Source organism: Lycium barbarum, chromosome 8 (assembly GCF_019175385.1).
Source record: "Lycium barbarum isolate Lr01 chromosome 8, ASM1917538v2, whole genome shotgun sequence".
Classification (NCBI taxonomy): domain Eukaryota; kingdom Viridiplantae; phylum Streptophyta; class Magnoliopsida; order Solanales; family Solanaceae; genus Lycium; species Lycium barbarum.
Genome location: NC_083344.1, coordinates 10,474,252 through 10,489,488, shown reverse-complemented (window position 1 = coordinate 10,489,488; position 15,237 = coordinate 10,474,252).

Below are 15,237 nucleotides of genomic sequence, written 5' to 3'. Positions count from 1 at the left end.
TAGAGAGGACCCCAGGTTGCACAAGACAATGCTGATGGGTGATTTTCTGAAGGAGGCCGAGTATGGCTCAGGCTGCTCAACTACCGTATCATGCCACTTGACCACTTCACGACTGTGCTAAAGGAGAGAGTAGCTATTGTATACTTCTTTTTGACGGGAAAACCTGTCAACATTGGCTATTGGATGCTAAGGGAGATGCAACACATTAGAGAAGGCAAGTCCCTCAGGCTGAGCTTTGGAAATACCCTCACTGCCTACTTAAGGAAGTTGGCACCTCACTTGGAGAGTCCGCATGACAGAGTTCTTGAGTGCCCGGATAATATGATCGACATCTCTAATGTCAAGTCCCACGAACAGTGCGCTAAGCTCAATTTGACTCCAGCCCAAGAAAGATCGGCTCAGTCTACTGTGTTGGCACAAATCTACAAGATCGCGATGATCGCGAGTGAGAAATTTGAGTTAGACCTCTCTAGTGTGTTTGCGGAGTGCCCTCACACCACTTACTCACGAGTTCTCGTTGGGGAGGAGGGCAAGCTGCCAGCTGATGAGGACTTGTGCTCCGCAGATCTCATAGCAGTCGAGATGGAGGAAGGGAGTGAAGAAGAATCCCAAGCACAGGATGCTGAGGATGATGAGGAAGAAGAGGTCGAGCCGTCTGATGGCGAGGCTGAGGATGATGAGGAGGATGACTAGGCCCTACTGGGCCTCAGGGAGTATTTTCTTGCCTTGCTTTGTTTTTAAATTTGTTCATCTATATGCTTCGAGGGCAAAGCATGATTTAAGTGTGAGGTGAGAAATACGTCCATTGTATCAACAATTTTTGAGGTTGAGGATGGTGATCAAGTGCCATAGGTTTCTTTTTGGTAGTTTTTTTATTCTATTTTTTAATTTTAGGTTTAGTCTTAGAGTAAAAAATAATACTAATTTAGTTTTGTCGTTTTAGATTTCTCTGTAGCTTCTTGAGTCCTTTATTAGTGGAACACACCATCCACCCCCTTGGGTTTTCTTATGGCCACGGTTCTTTCCTAAGGGGGGACCTTTGAATTGGGTTAGATTTTTTAGTTTTGGTAAATAGAGTCGTAGGAGTCAAGCCTGTGAGGTGGGATGTGAAAACTATGAGCTGTTCTTGATGACTTTTTAAAAGCATGCATGAAGAGTAGCAACCTCTATTGAAACACTTTCGTAGTGAATTGCATTAACTCATATAAGACCCACTTGGCATAATTTGTGATAGTTGCTTGATTAGAGAGTTATATGAATCTGTCTTGTATTGATTATGTGTTGTGTGTGATGTGAGGAAACTCATGTATGATCCATGCTTGACAATGATGACTAGAACTTGCCTGGTGTGTTCGTGAAGTGAAATTGAGTGAGAAGTTTAGGAAGTGATCTAGGCATTTCTTTGTTAGCCAAAATTTGAGATATCGCTTGCCTACCTTTTGTGTAATTATATATCCCTGATAAGTTGGTATTTTACCAACTTATCTCTTCTTTAATCTTATATTTTTGCTATATTTGCTTGAGAAAATAGTGTATTTAATATCATTTACATCTATTTTATAGGTCTTATGTGATTTAGAAGTGATCAGAAGAAACCAAGTGAAAATTTAGTCAAAAAGAGGCCAAATGGGACAGTTTTGCAAAAACGGGACAGAACTGCAAAAAACGGGCAGAACTGCAAAAACTGAAAGTTGGGGCATATTTTGTCATTGTTTTGACTTGGAAAAATCTGGGCATAAAGAGAGGCTTAGGGCAACAAAACATGATCATCTTTGGCTCAACACAAGTTCTTGGAGGCTAGGGTTTCACACCAACACATTGGAGGAGAAGATTGGAAGCACTTTAATGAGATATTCTTAATCCTTTCTTCAATTTCTTGTTTGGTATTGAATATTTATGTGTGTAGTATTTCATTTCAATACTTGAACCTTGTTTATGGAAGTATATATTGTTTAAGTTTGGATTGAATCTCTTGTTTTGCTTATGTGTTGAATGATTTTATTCCTAATGAAGTGAGTTATTGTTTCTTTAATTAATCTCATTTTGAATGATTCTTAAGGGAGTAGCTAACCCTAAGACTTGCCCATTTATTTCGGTTTAAACTTGGAAGAGGCAAACTCGGGATTGGGAAAGATTAATTAACAAGAATTTGGGGCGTTAACCCTCATCTAATGGAAATCGACCTAGGAATAGGCGACACCACTTGTAGCCATATTCGGGTGTTCTTAATGCTCCTAATTGCTTTAGGGATATTCAATTAGGTAGTCTAGTTAGTCTTCGAAAGAAGCTAATTTAGAGTCATTATCCGAGGCTAAGTAATATAAACTCACCATTATTTGTAAATCATGAAATACATTGGATCGTTACTTGAGCGTAGTTTCCCTTGTATCCATGCTTGTGGCCATTGATCATTTTACTTGCTTTCTAGGTTAGTTTACGTTTTTGCATTAGTTATAATTTTCTCTCAAACAAAACCAAAATATTATTCATCGTTTGGCTTTAGCGTAGTTGGTGAAAATTCCTACTTTTCCTACTCGCCTACATATTGTTCTCTGTGGGATTCGACCCCGACTCATAGTTGGGTAAATATATTTGCATACGATCGTGACCATTCTAATTAATAGGGTGGATTTGGACGTTATCAAAAATGGCGCCGTTGCCGGGGAACAATTTGGCGTATTCGGGTTAGTTTGGGATTTAAGCTAACTTGCTTTGGTCCAAACTTTCTTTGCTTTATATAAATAAATAAATAAAAAAAAAAACTGATCAGTTTTTGCCAAGTTGCACAGTTCTGCAAAACTGTCCTGTTTTTTATTTTGCAAAACTGTCCAGTTTTTGCTAAAAAAAAAAAAAAAAAAAACTGTCCAGTTTTTGCAAAACTGTCCAGTTTTTGCTTTTGCTAAAAACAAAATGGCATCATATAATGAAAATTGGTTGGATGATAGTTGTTCATACTTTGATGACCCATGTCCATATTGTGGAGGACCTCACTTTTGGCAAGATTGTGAAAATGCTCCCGGGAGAGAGATGTGTGGACCGTCTCAATCCTATGATGGGAATATTTGTAATATATGTGGTGGTCAAAATGGACATTGGAGTGATTGTCCTAATTATTTTCCTTCCCCTCCCCCAAGTTGTTCTAATGAAAATACTAGTTGTGCTTTTGAGTTTGATAGGAACAATGATATGGCAAACAAAGGGCAAAGTACCGGATATGAAGGTATCATGGAATTGCTCCAAGCATACTTTGACCTGGAAAGGGAGGAGGAGCGAGAACTCGTCGGGCAATCCATTTTGGAAATGAACAAATCACTTGAGGATGAAATTTTTTCAATTTCCATGGATGTGCCTATTCCTCAAAATGAAGTAGTTGAAGAAGAGATTTCAAATTTACAAGATGAGCCCGAAAATTCTTGTGACCCCAACAAGAGTTGTGAAATTGAAGAAGTGGTTCAACTTGAAGAAAATGAGCCAAGTCATAAAGAAGAAATCTCCAATACTCGAAAAGAGGAAATTGAGGAAATGTTGAGTGGCATTATGGGGAGAAATGAAAAATATGGGAAAATTGTGGCCAAATGGTGGGAAGTAGTTCAATATGGAGATGATGAAACTATCCAAAACATGGATTTCACCACGTTAGGATTTTTACAAGCTTTGGACGATTCTCACCATGAAGACAAACTTGACAAAGTGGATATTATGAACCAAGATTGGCTAATGAATCAAGCTCAACAACTTGAACTCTATGGGGATCACCGTGATGGCTTTTCACGGATGATAGAAGAATTGCTAAAAATGCATGTGGAGCAAAGTCAAGAAGTGGAGTTACTTGAAATTGCTATAAAAAAAATTGGAGGCCGAATTAAATGCAAAGATTGAGGCATGTGACGCTCATGAAGAAGTGGTCACTATTGATTTTCAAGAGCTAATGATAAATTACCAACCAACAAATCCAAAAATAGTGAATGATGCCGAGATTGAAGAAATGATATTAGAGGTGCATAAAAAAGTTCATGAAATTGTTTTTGAAGACTCTAGTTCATTTATGGGTAAGGATGTCAAAATTCATGCAAATTTGAAATTTGAGCGCGTTGGACCACATTCGAAACATTTTTCAACATTGTGCTTGGTTGATGATATGGAAGTTGAACCAAACAAGCCAATGGAGAATTTTGGATATGAAGAAGAAAGCGTTTTTATTTTGAAGTTTGCTATGCCAAGAAGACAAAAGGGCATTCCTTACTCAAAGGCCAAAAAGTGCAAAATGCGACATCCGAGAGTTGGCCTCTTTGCTTTCCTACCACCGCCTCATGAGCATCACCGGAATCTTGATTCAAAATTGGGGCGCAAATTCATATCTTCCAAATGGAGGGAAAAGTGGTAAAAGGTAACCGTCGTGCCGCGACGTTAACTTAAGCGCTTGGTGGGAGGCAACCCATCGTTTTAAAAAATTTAAATTATTTTTGAAATTTGATTTTTTAGAATAGTTTTGTTTATGGTTTTTGACTAATCTGCAAAGTTTCAGAAATTTTGGAGTTGTTTTGAGCAGGTCGAATTTTCGGACAGCCCCAAACCAGTAGCTGCTGAAAATTGCAGAAACTGTCCAGTTTTTTGCAAAACTGTCCAGTTTCTGCAAAACTGTCCAGTCCTGAAAAAAAACTGTCCAGTTTCTGCAAAACTGTCCAGTTTCTGCAAAACTGTCCAGTTTTTGCTTGTGCAGTGAGGACACTGCAATGTTTTTAGTTGGGGGTGGCATGTGGTAGCACGCTATATTTTGGTTATGCTTGATTGTGTGCCCTTGTCGGGTTTATTTTGTGACTGTTGGTGTGGCTGTGGATAAACGTTACAAATGGAACTTGCTCAAATTCTTGAAAATTTCGTTCTTTTTGCATGTTGTGGATTAGTCACTTTTGTTATTTTATTTCCGTTCTTAGTTAGGTAGTTTAGGAGTAAAAATGGTGTTGGGATGTGATTTTTTACCCCTTGGCTAATTTTTGGCTTGCTTGGTACCAACTTATTTAAACCTTAACATATGAACTCTTGATTTTTGAAAAAGAAAAATGATTGAAGTAAGGTTTCTTGTTGTGACTTTTAGATTTAATTTTTTGCTCTTACTTTCACTAATTAGTCTCTTTAGGCTATGAGACTTTTTGAGTTCATTTGTTTCAATTGGTTCTTGGATACATATTCTACTTGAGTTTTCATGTGCCATGTGTGATGAGGTTTATTTGTGAGTTCTTTTGCGTTATTTGTGGTCTAGAACTTGCCCGGAATGAGTTTCAAGGCGAAATCCTAGACTACACTTGGTTTGAAAAATGATGTTAGGCCTTCCTTGAACCGCTTTTGTTGCCTTAAATTTCCTACCCTTGCATATTTTCCCTAGTCAACCCCTTCTGAGCCTTTAACCTTTTCTTTGGCAACCATATTACAAGCTTTAACATTCTGTTCTTCATTGATCCATCTTTTGGTACCCTACCTCCTTAAGTGCGTTGAAAGTGCAAACGTAGGCTAAAAGCCTAAGTTTGGGGGTGATAGTTGGAAAAAGTTGTGATGTGGGAGTTACTTTAAGGTGAAAGAAAAAAAATGAAGTAGTAAAAAAAAAAATGGAAACTTCCTTGTTATTTTGAAAAAGAAAAAAAAAAAGGAAGGAATAATGAAGAGTTGTGAATAAAGGAAAGACTAGTTGGTGAAATGGAAAATGAAGAAAAGGGTGGAAAACTTTCAAAGGAAGTGTGCTTTGATTGTTGAAAATTGTAGTGCTTAGGGAGGTTTTTGAGTCACTATTTCCAAATTATGTTCCTACCTTAACCAAAAGCCTACATTACAACCCTTTAAGTCCTAATTGATTTTGAACCAAGTGTGTCTATATTAGTGGAGAAATACATGAAGGGCAAGCTTATGGTACTACTTGTGCAATTGAACATCTTTGTGAGAGAAGAGAGTTAATTCTTTCTATTTAATATCCCATTGTATTTTGACTTACATTTTCTAAATGTGGGATTCTCTCTTAAGTGTGAGGGCACATGAGAATTTAAGTTGTGAAATTGTTCCATTTTCCAATTGAGAGGAATGAACAAAAGAAAGTTGTTTTGTGATAAGGAGTCAAATTTTGAAGCTTTAGTGTCATGACTTGATTGCTACTTTGATCAACTTGGTGTTTGAGCACTTGAAAAGAAAATGATGTTTTTAAGAAGAAGTTGGTGATTCATATGTTTTGAATTAATTGTTGGTACCAATCAAAGTCATGTTTTTGTGCTTAAAGTAGACTTTTTAATTTGGTATGATGTTGGTGCACTATTGAGTCAATTCCTTAGAAAGAGATTTTATGTTTTGAATTGCTTGAGGACAAGCAATGGTTTAAGTTTGGGGGTTTGATAAGTTGGTATTTTACCAACTTATCTCTTCTTTAATCTTATATTTTTGCTGTATTTGCTTGAGAAAATAGTGTATTTAATATCATTTACATCTATTTTACAGGTCTTATGTGATTTAGAAGTAATCAGAAGAAACCAAGTGAAAATTTAGTCAAAAAGAGGCCAAATGGGACAGTTTTGCAAACTTTGCAAAAACGGGACAGAACTGCAAAAAACGGGCAGAACTGCAAAAACTGAAAGTTGGGGCATATTTTGTCATTGTTTTGACTTGGAAAAATCTGGGCATAAAGAGAGGCTTAGGGCAACAAAACATGATCATCTTTGGCTCAACACAAGTCCTTGGAGGCTAGGGTTTCACACCAACACATTGGAGGAGAAGATTGGAAGCACTTTAATGAGATATTCTTAATCCTTTCTTCAATTTCTTGTTTGGTATTGAATATTTATGTGTGTAGTATTTCATTTCAACACTTGAACCTTGTTTATGGAAGTATATATTGTTTAAGTTTGGATTGAATCTCTTGTTTTGCTTATGTGTTGAATGATTTTATTCCTAATGAAGTGAGTTATTGTTTCTTTAATTAATCTCATTTTGAATGATTCTTAAGGGAGTAGCTAACCCTAAGACTTGCCCATTTATTTCGGTTTAAACTTGGAAGAGGCAAACTCGGGATTGGGAAAGATTAATTAACAAGAATTTGGGGCGTTAACCCTCATCTAATGGAAATCGACCTAGGAATAGGCGACACCACTTGTAGCCATATTCGGGTGTTCTTAATGCTCCTAATTGCTTTAGGGATATTCAATTAGGTAGTCTAGTTAGTCTTCGAAAGAAGCTAATTTAGAGTCATTATCCGAGGCTAAGTAATATAAACTCACCATTATTTGTAAATCGTGAAATACATTGGATCGTTACTTGAGCGTAGTTTCCCTTGTATCCATGCTTGTGGCCATTGATCATTTTACTTGCTTTCTAGGTTAGTTTACATTTTTGCATTAGTTATAATTTTCTCTCAAACAAAACCAAAATATTATTCATCGTTTGGCTTTAGCGTAGTTGGTGAAAATTCCTACTTTTCCTACTCGCCTACATATTGTTCTCTGTGGGATTCGACCCCGACTCATAGTTGGGTAAATATATTTGCATACGACCGTGCCCATTCTAATTAATAGGGTGGATTTGGACGTTATCAATCCCTAGTCAACCCCGTTGATCCTTTAGCCGTTCTTTTGGCAACAGCCAATTAGCCTACCCCCATTGTTCTTATTGACCAATTTTTAATCCTTGTCTACTCCTTAGGCACTTTTAATAGCGAATTGGAGTTGGGATGCGAAACTAAGGGAGGATTCATTGAATGAAGTTGAAAGGAAGGCTATTGGTGCGCTTGAGTGTTATGAATGCTAGCAGTGGAAAGTGTGTGAAAAAAAAACACATAACTGAAAACAAAAAATAGAAACTGTCCAGTTAGTAATTTGTTTGCTTAATATTGTGTCCCACTAGCTAGTCGAAAATAGGATTGCTCTTAAAGTTGAGAAAATAAATGATTGATTGAAGGGATAGAATTGGTAGCGTGCGGTTGAAATTCATGGTTGATGAAGGAGGGTGCTAAATAAACTATGTTGTGAGGTATTAAAAGTGCTTAGGGAGGTTAGTCACTATTTTCCAAAATATATCCTACCCGTCCCTTAGCCTATGTTACAACCATACAAGTCCCAAGTGATCCTAAACTCATCTCATTCTAATTTGTAGAGCGGTTACACTACGGGAAAACTTATGGTTCGTCATGTTTGAGGAGTGGATATTCTTTGTGAGAGTGAGCGATCTTGTGTGCAACTTATGTCCATTGAAATATGTTGTCAACTTTGTTCGAAATATGGACTACTCTCTTTTGGGTGAGGACACATAATTGATAGGAGATGGGTGAAGTACTCTCACCCGGTCAAGTAGCAGACTCTTTGTGTTTTGAGTGGTGTCTGGAGTAATATGCATGTTTTGAGCGTATCATTTCTTGAGGGGTTTGATTGCTAATGGTTGGAAGCGTAAGAAAATGTTGTTTTGAAGTAGTTGGCATCCCTCTTGAAAGAAGTGGCTCAATGTGTGTGTTTTAATGCAATTACGAAACTTTCATATCCACCGAATCCTGATGTAGACCCGTTTGAATGGCATGGCTAAGTAAAGTACTAGGGAATGTATGATAAGTGGTTGCTCGATGGCGAGCAAAGTCTAAGTGGGGGATGTTGATATTTGGCACAAATATCTGATTTAGTGTCATTTGCATTTCACTTCTTAGTACTTTAATCGCAGTTTTGAATGCAAATTGTTGTATAGGAGCTTATTTTGGGTATGCTTGTGTGAATAGGTACAACAAGGACTAATGGAGGGTATTCCGAGCAGTTTTTAGTTGATTCCGAGGCTTTGCACGTTGATTGAATGTTGGCAAGGAAGTTCCAGCACTTGAAGGCAGAATCCGACCACTGAAGGGTCTCATTCGCTGGCCATGCGTCGCACAGCCAGCGCATAAAAATCCCACCTCTGAATCTCAGACAGGCTATGTATTGGCCATGCGCCGCACAAGCAACACACAGAGGAGATCATGCGCTGGCCATGCGACGCATAGCAAGCGCACAAGCGGCGTCAGTTGTCCTACTTGGATCGGTATTGGGCCAACTTATCTTATATTTACCCTAGCGTATAAATACTCATTGTTAACATTAGAAAGACGACTTGGATGAATTTTGAGACGTGTGAAACTCTTCCTAGGTTTTATTCCTTTTCTATTATTTTTCCTTACATCGAAACCCTATGTTAATCATGAATTCTTGCTTTCATTCTCGAATCATGTGTAACTAAACACCGTAATTCTGGGGTTGTGGCTTAGCCATGAATATTGATGTTTGACAAGTATATCAATCTTAGTAGCTTGTTCATATGCAATTGCTTCTTTACTTGTGCTTAATTTCTTGATTTTCTGCGCAACAATTGAGTTCTATTTACTCATTGATACACGTGCTTGGGAAAGACGTTGTTAATGTGGAGAAGAAGTAACGAGATTGTGATCTGAATATCCCTATAGTTATGCTAGGATTTGTGACTAGGATAAGAATATACTTAGTTATCGCAATCAATTTCATGTCGTGCTCTGATTGCATTCTTGATAGGTCAATACCATAGGAATATAGGAGGAGAGTTATCTTGAATCGGTGAGTAGTGGTTCGGGAGAACACTATGAGATTAATAATCCGGTTAATTGACAATTGTGAAAAAAGTTGCTAAGGTGTGATACTTGAACGACTCAATAGGATTGATGAACAAACCACGACCCTGGAATACTTCTAAAATCTTGATAAAAGCAGTACTCAAATATGTTCTTAGCACAAATTCTGGTTATATAATTAGTTGTTTACATTATAGCATTAGTTTACAAAACAACCAAAGCTTTTATTCCTTACTTACATAATTAGTAGCAATAGTTTATTTTCGTGAAAGTATTGGTCATAAGGCTCTGTGGGTTCGACATTCAATTCTATATAATCACTATATTACTTGTACGACCGCGTACACTTGCATGTGCGTTTGGACGCCACAACAAAAAACAATATACCTAGTGTACGTAATCCCACAAGTGGAGAACAACAAGGGGCATTCCGATAACGACTAATTGATTTTCTTTGAAAACAAAAAATAAAGAAAGAAAGAAAGAAAGAGAACAAAGTTGGATAATTAAAATGTTCACACAAGTAATTAAAACAGAAAAGAGAACAAAATAAGTGGTTGTTAACTTGCTATTAGATCTCGTCTTCTTCGTTTTAGCAATACATCTTCTTCTTTTCTAAGAAATAGGAAGGAAAGAAGAAAGACTAAAGGAGCTTTAACAAATGAGTCCAACGTAAATCCAAACCAACATAGGAATAAACCAAATGCAAATCAGAACTCAAATACAAATAAGTTTAGTCTGACCATGGAAGAAAATAAGTGCAAATACGAATCAACCAAGTAGCTTCAGATATTGTTTGTATGTTTTCTTTTAAAGAAAGAAGATGACCGGCGTTTGATGCAAGCTTTAAATTGTGACTTTTAGGTAAAATTGAACACCCTTTACCTCTAAGCTATCTATCTCAATTATTTTAAGGGTGTTCTAAATTTATTTATATCTAATATCTAATCCATATACTAGTACCACTTTCCAGCCAAGGGTGTGCAGGTGACCACCCTTGGCTTTGAGTGGCTCCACCACTGTAGTAATGTGGGTCTTATTTACACTTTGTTGGGATGGTTGTTACGTATTGTTTCATAATGTATCGTATTATATCATATTGTGTTGTGTTGTATTGTATTATGCTGTATTGTTTTGATGAGCACAACTCTTGGATAGATTGTATCGTTTTCCGTCGTTACATAATGTTAGACATCAACAATTTGAAGGAGGAACCTATAAGAAAAGTAGGGTACAATGCAGAGCTATTATAAAAATGTATGATAAAGGATAAAATATGAGTATTAGATAATAAGTTAAGACAAAATGAGAAATAATAAATAAGATAACAATGCAATAACACCAAATCGGTTGTTACATAAAATGAGACTTTTCGTCATTACGTAACTATGGATTTAACGATACGATACAATAAAATTAAAGTAACAATCAAAACAAACATTGTATTTAAACTAGAGAAAATTACACTGTATGTTAATTGGGGCAACAATGCTACCAAAATTGACTCATTTTTTTAATTCTTACAAAAAATGACCTAAACTTTTCTTTCTCTCTCTCTCTCTCTCTCTCTCTCTCTCTCTCCCCCTTCTTATATGTTTGTATATGTTGGTTTAAGTGTTTGTATATGTCTATATATGCATGTATATGTTTGTATATTTTGGACTATTTTTTGTAATGTAAGTTTTGGGTTTTTTTTTGCAATGTAAGTGACCAACAATAAAACAGGTAACAACCATCCAAACATCCTGTTCCGTAGGCTGTGTAATTATCCCTTTTTAATATTAACCCGTAGTACCAAACCTGCACCTAATGGTCCATTCATTAAAAAAAGTGCGAGTCCAATAAAATTAGGACTATATTCCCTGTCCTATATCTTATTTCTCCTGTTACTAAAAGTACTTTAAAATTTTAGTTGGGCTGGGTTTTTCGGTAAACCAATTCTGATTAGGAATAGGATTAGGGACTTCTCCTCCTATAAATAATAAATTCCCCTCCACATTAAGGTGGTCTAGGGTTACGGTTCTAATGAGGAGAGCAGCAAGTGGTGAGTGGTGACGTACTGCTTGATTGCCTTGTTCACAAAATATTCTCTTACCTTACTTCTAAAGAAGCAGCTCAGATGCGTATCGTATAAAAAGCATGGCAACATGCCCGGTTCATGACTATTCCCAACTTGAATTTTACTATTTGTTCTCCCAAAGACATTAAAAAAGTGGACAGAATTATGTAGACATATCGTGACAGAAGAATCCCTATTGACGAGTTTGAACTTCGGAGTTATCGACAGTTTGATTCTCGTGAATGGATAGATAAGTGGCTTGGCATTGCTCTTCAGAACGGTGTAAAAGTTCTCGTCTGTAGAGTTGATGGCTTCTCATACTCTTTTCCTATTTGGATTTTGGACAACCTTGGCATCAAAGATAGTATTGCAACTGAGGGGTTGTGATCTGATGCATGTCCAAGTTATCTACATCTAGCGGTGGGGTGAACTGCCATTCTTTGAGACATCTTTCTCTATCTTATGTACGTTTAGACATTAACATGCTATTGGCGCTACTTAATAGGTGTCCCTTGATCGTCAGTTTCTCCCTCGAGTATTGTGTTGGGTTGAAAACGATTGAGATGCGCAATCTTCAAAAGATCACCTCAGTTTCCATTTGGACCAATAGAAACCATCATATCAAAATCCAAGAATGTCAGGATCTGAAATATAGAGTTAGTAGGTGGGGGGATATCTCTTTGATTAAATCTGAAACCGAAAATTGAAATGATAATCTATGTGTTTGATGTAATATGGAGAATTCTGAGTCATTCGGAAGCAAGCCTTGGCATAGTCAGCAAAAAGCCTACAACTTTGACTACTCAGACGTGGGGTACTCGCAATAAGGAACCTTATGGAAAGGGAGAAAGAGTTTATCTTTTGTTATTAGATTGGTGATACAGTTAATTTATTTCTATTTCAAATTATTCATTTATCGAGGCGCTGAGACGCTATGTTTCGTATTTCTCTTCTCTCTGGTTGATACACGAATTTGGGGATTAATTGTAATATTCAATTCATTTGATTCAGTTGGTTAAAAGTTAGTTAGGAAGTGCCATGTAAGCTATCCAGTTAGTTGAGAGATATTTTGAATTAGTCAGTGGCGGGAAAGTTAGTTAGAAGTGGTTATGAGTTGCTTGTTCAGATTTAGCTATAAGTAGTTGTAGATCCCACTATTGTATTCATTCACTTTCATATTACTTGATTCTTCATACAAGAACTCTACTTTGTCTATCATTTCTATTCTTTCCATTAAATTGAGCTATTCACTCGAATTCTTCCATGGAATTCCTGTTCTAGCTATAGAATTACTCAAATCAGTCTTGAATTTCTGTGATTCTGCTATCACTGGTTCCCGTTAATTTTTTTTTGACTTATGGGCGCTATTCAAAGTACGTAACCATTTGTTGCAAAGTGAAGTTATGCGGCATATAGTTTGTTTAGACTTGTGATACTGTGACCTTATCACCTTTTTCTTACTTGGTAGGAGTGTAGAAACATTAGTTTTTCAGTCATAACCCATTAGTATTAGTACTATAGTGGCCCTATAGTACATTAGGGCAATTTACAGAATTGCCCTTCGCTGGAGGTGCTTTTTAATTTTTACCCCTCAAAATGGTGGTCTTTAAATTCTGCCATTCAAGCAGAATTTCAACCCGTGCAAATTCTGCCTGTGTCCGTGCAAATTCTGCCTTAGGCCCAAATAGGCAGAATTTGCATGGCAGATTTGCAAAATTCTGCGTCTTGCGATTTTTTTTTTAACTGAGTTAGGGTTCGAACCCACAACCTCAGGGTGTTAGGCGAGGGGCAATACTTAAAGCCCACCAATTTGAAGGGCAAAAATTAAAGACCACCCCAAATGAAGGGCAATCCGTGCAAAACAAAAGCACCAGTTTTCGTTCCACAGTTAGCTGATGGTGCCAAAACTTTTTTCATCACCCAAAATATGTCACTACTAAAAACCCAGCGAAAATCGACCAAAAATTTCGACCCCATGAGGTCGAAAAAGCTGAATTTTCGACCTTAAGGGCAAGTCGTTAATTGATAGGTCGAATTTTTTTTCGACCTCCTGTGGTTGAAAAAAAATTCTACCTAAATTAAGAAAATACAATTTTCGACCTTGTGTGGTCGAAAACTACATTTTTTATTTAAATATTATTAATAGTTTTCGACTGCACAAGGTCGACAAAATCATTTTTATTTAAATATTAATTAAAATTTTCGACCGCATGTGGTCGAAAAATCTATTTTTATTTAAATATTATTTAACATTTTTGATCACATGGAAAGAATATATATAAAAAAACATTTTTGTTTATTTCGACCTCGTGTGGTCGAAATGTAGAAATATTGTTTCCAGATCTCGACCACATGAGGTCGAAATCCTGGCCAACATTTTAAATTTCAACTACGTGAGGTCGAAATTTAATATGCTGCCCAGAATTTCGACTGCTTGTGGTCGAAATCTGGCATCATAGTTGCTAAATTTCGACCTCATGTGGTCGAAGTTTTAATTTATGGGTACATTTTCGACCTCACGAGGTCAAAATTTTGCAACATCTGGGCTAATTTTCGACCTCGTGTGGTCGAAAATCAGGAATTCTTTCCCCAGCATTTAGTTGCTTTTACAGCAACCCACCTGCCAAACAACCAAACCAACATTATTCTACAACACATCCAATTCATCAACGATTCGACATAATAACGCATTCTACAATCAAATTAAACTTCAAAGTACTTCAAAATATCCTTAAAACTATATTCAAACACTTAAACATCATAAAGTTAAACAACCATAAATACCTTCTACAATCAAATTCACCTTCAAAGTACTTCTAATTCGAATTAAAACTACATTCAAACACTTAGACATCATATACATATCCAAGAAAACATAGCAAAATTATAATCCAAAAGTATACGTATAAAAAAAGTCAACGTTAGGTGTTAGAAACATGATCCGAATCCTCCCCACTATCCTCTTCGACAAGACCATGATCTACGTTAGCCTGTGACCTACGTCGTCTACCTTGGGAAGGTTCGGGGGGGGGGGGGGGGAGGGGTTGTGACCTACGAGCATCCCCGGGACACGGGGGAATCGGAAACACCCCCGAATTGAGTAAGTTGTCTATTTGGGCGTGCATACCCAACATCCTTGCCTCCGAGGCACTAAGTGTGCTTGTTAGTTGAGCAACTTGCTGCGTCATTTTTTGGTATTCCTTAGGATCCATTGCCCCCTCAGAAGTAGCACCTACGCCTTGAAGGAACGACGGGAATTGACGACAGGCTCGATTAGGCATCCCATAAACTGTCCCATACCTTGTCAAGGCAGTAACCCTCTCCATCCACTGCTGATCAATTATCTCTCGGGTCATTGGCGTGCCAGTTGGCTGACTGGCACGATATTCCCGAAAGTGTTGTTGAAACTGGGTCTGAAGTTGAAGAATACAATGTTAGTAGCTAAATTTAGTAAAAAATAATAGTTATTATTCATAGTTAGTGACTTATATAGGTTCGATGAGCCCTTGGCTCAATCCATTGGTCTGTACCATCAACGTTCTTCATCTTTCTCGTGTGAGTAATCATGAAGACTTCATCTTGAGGTATT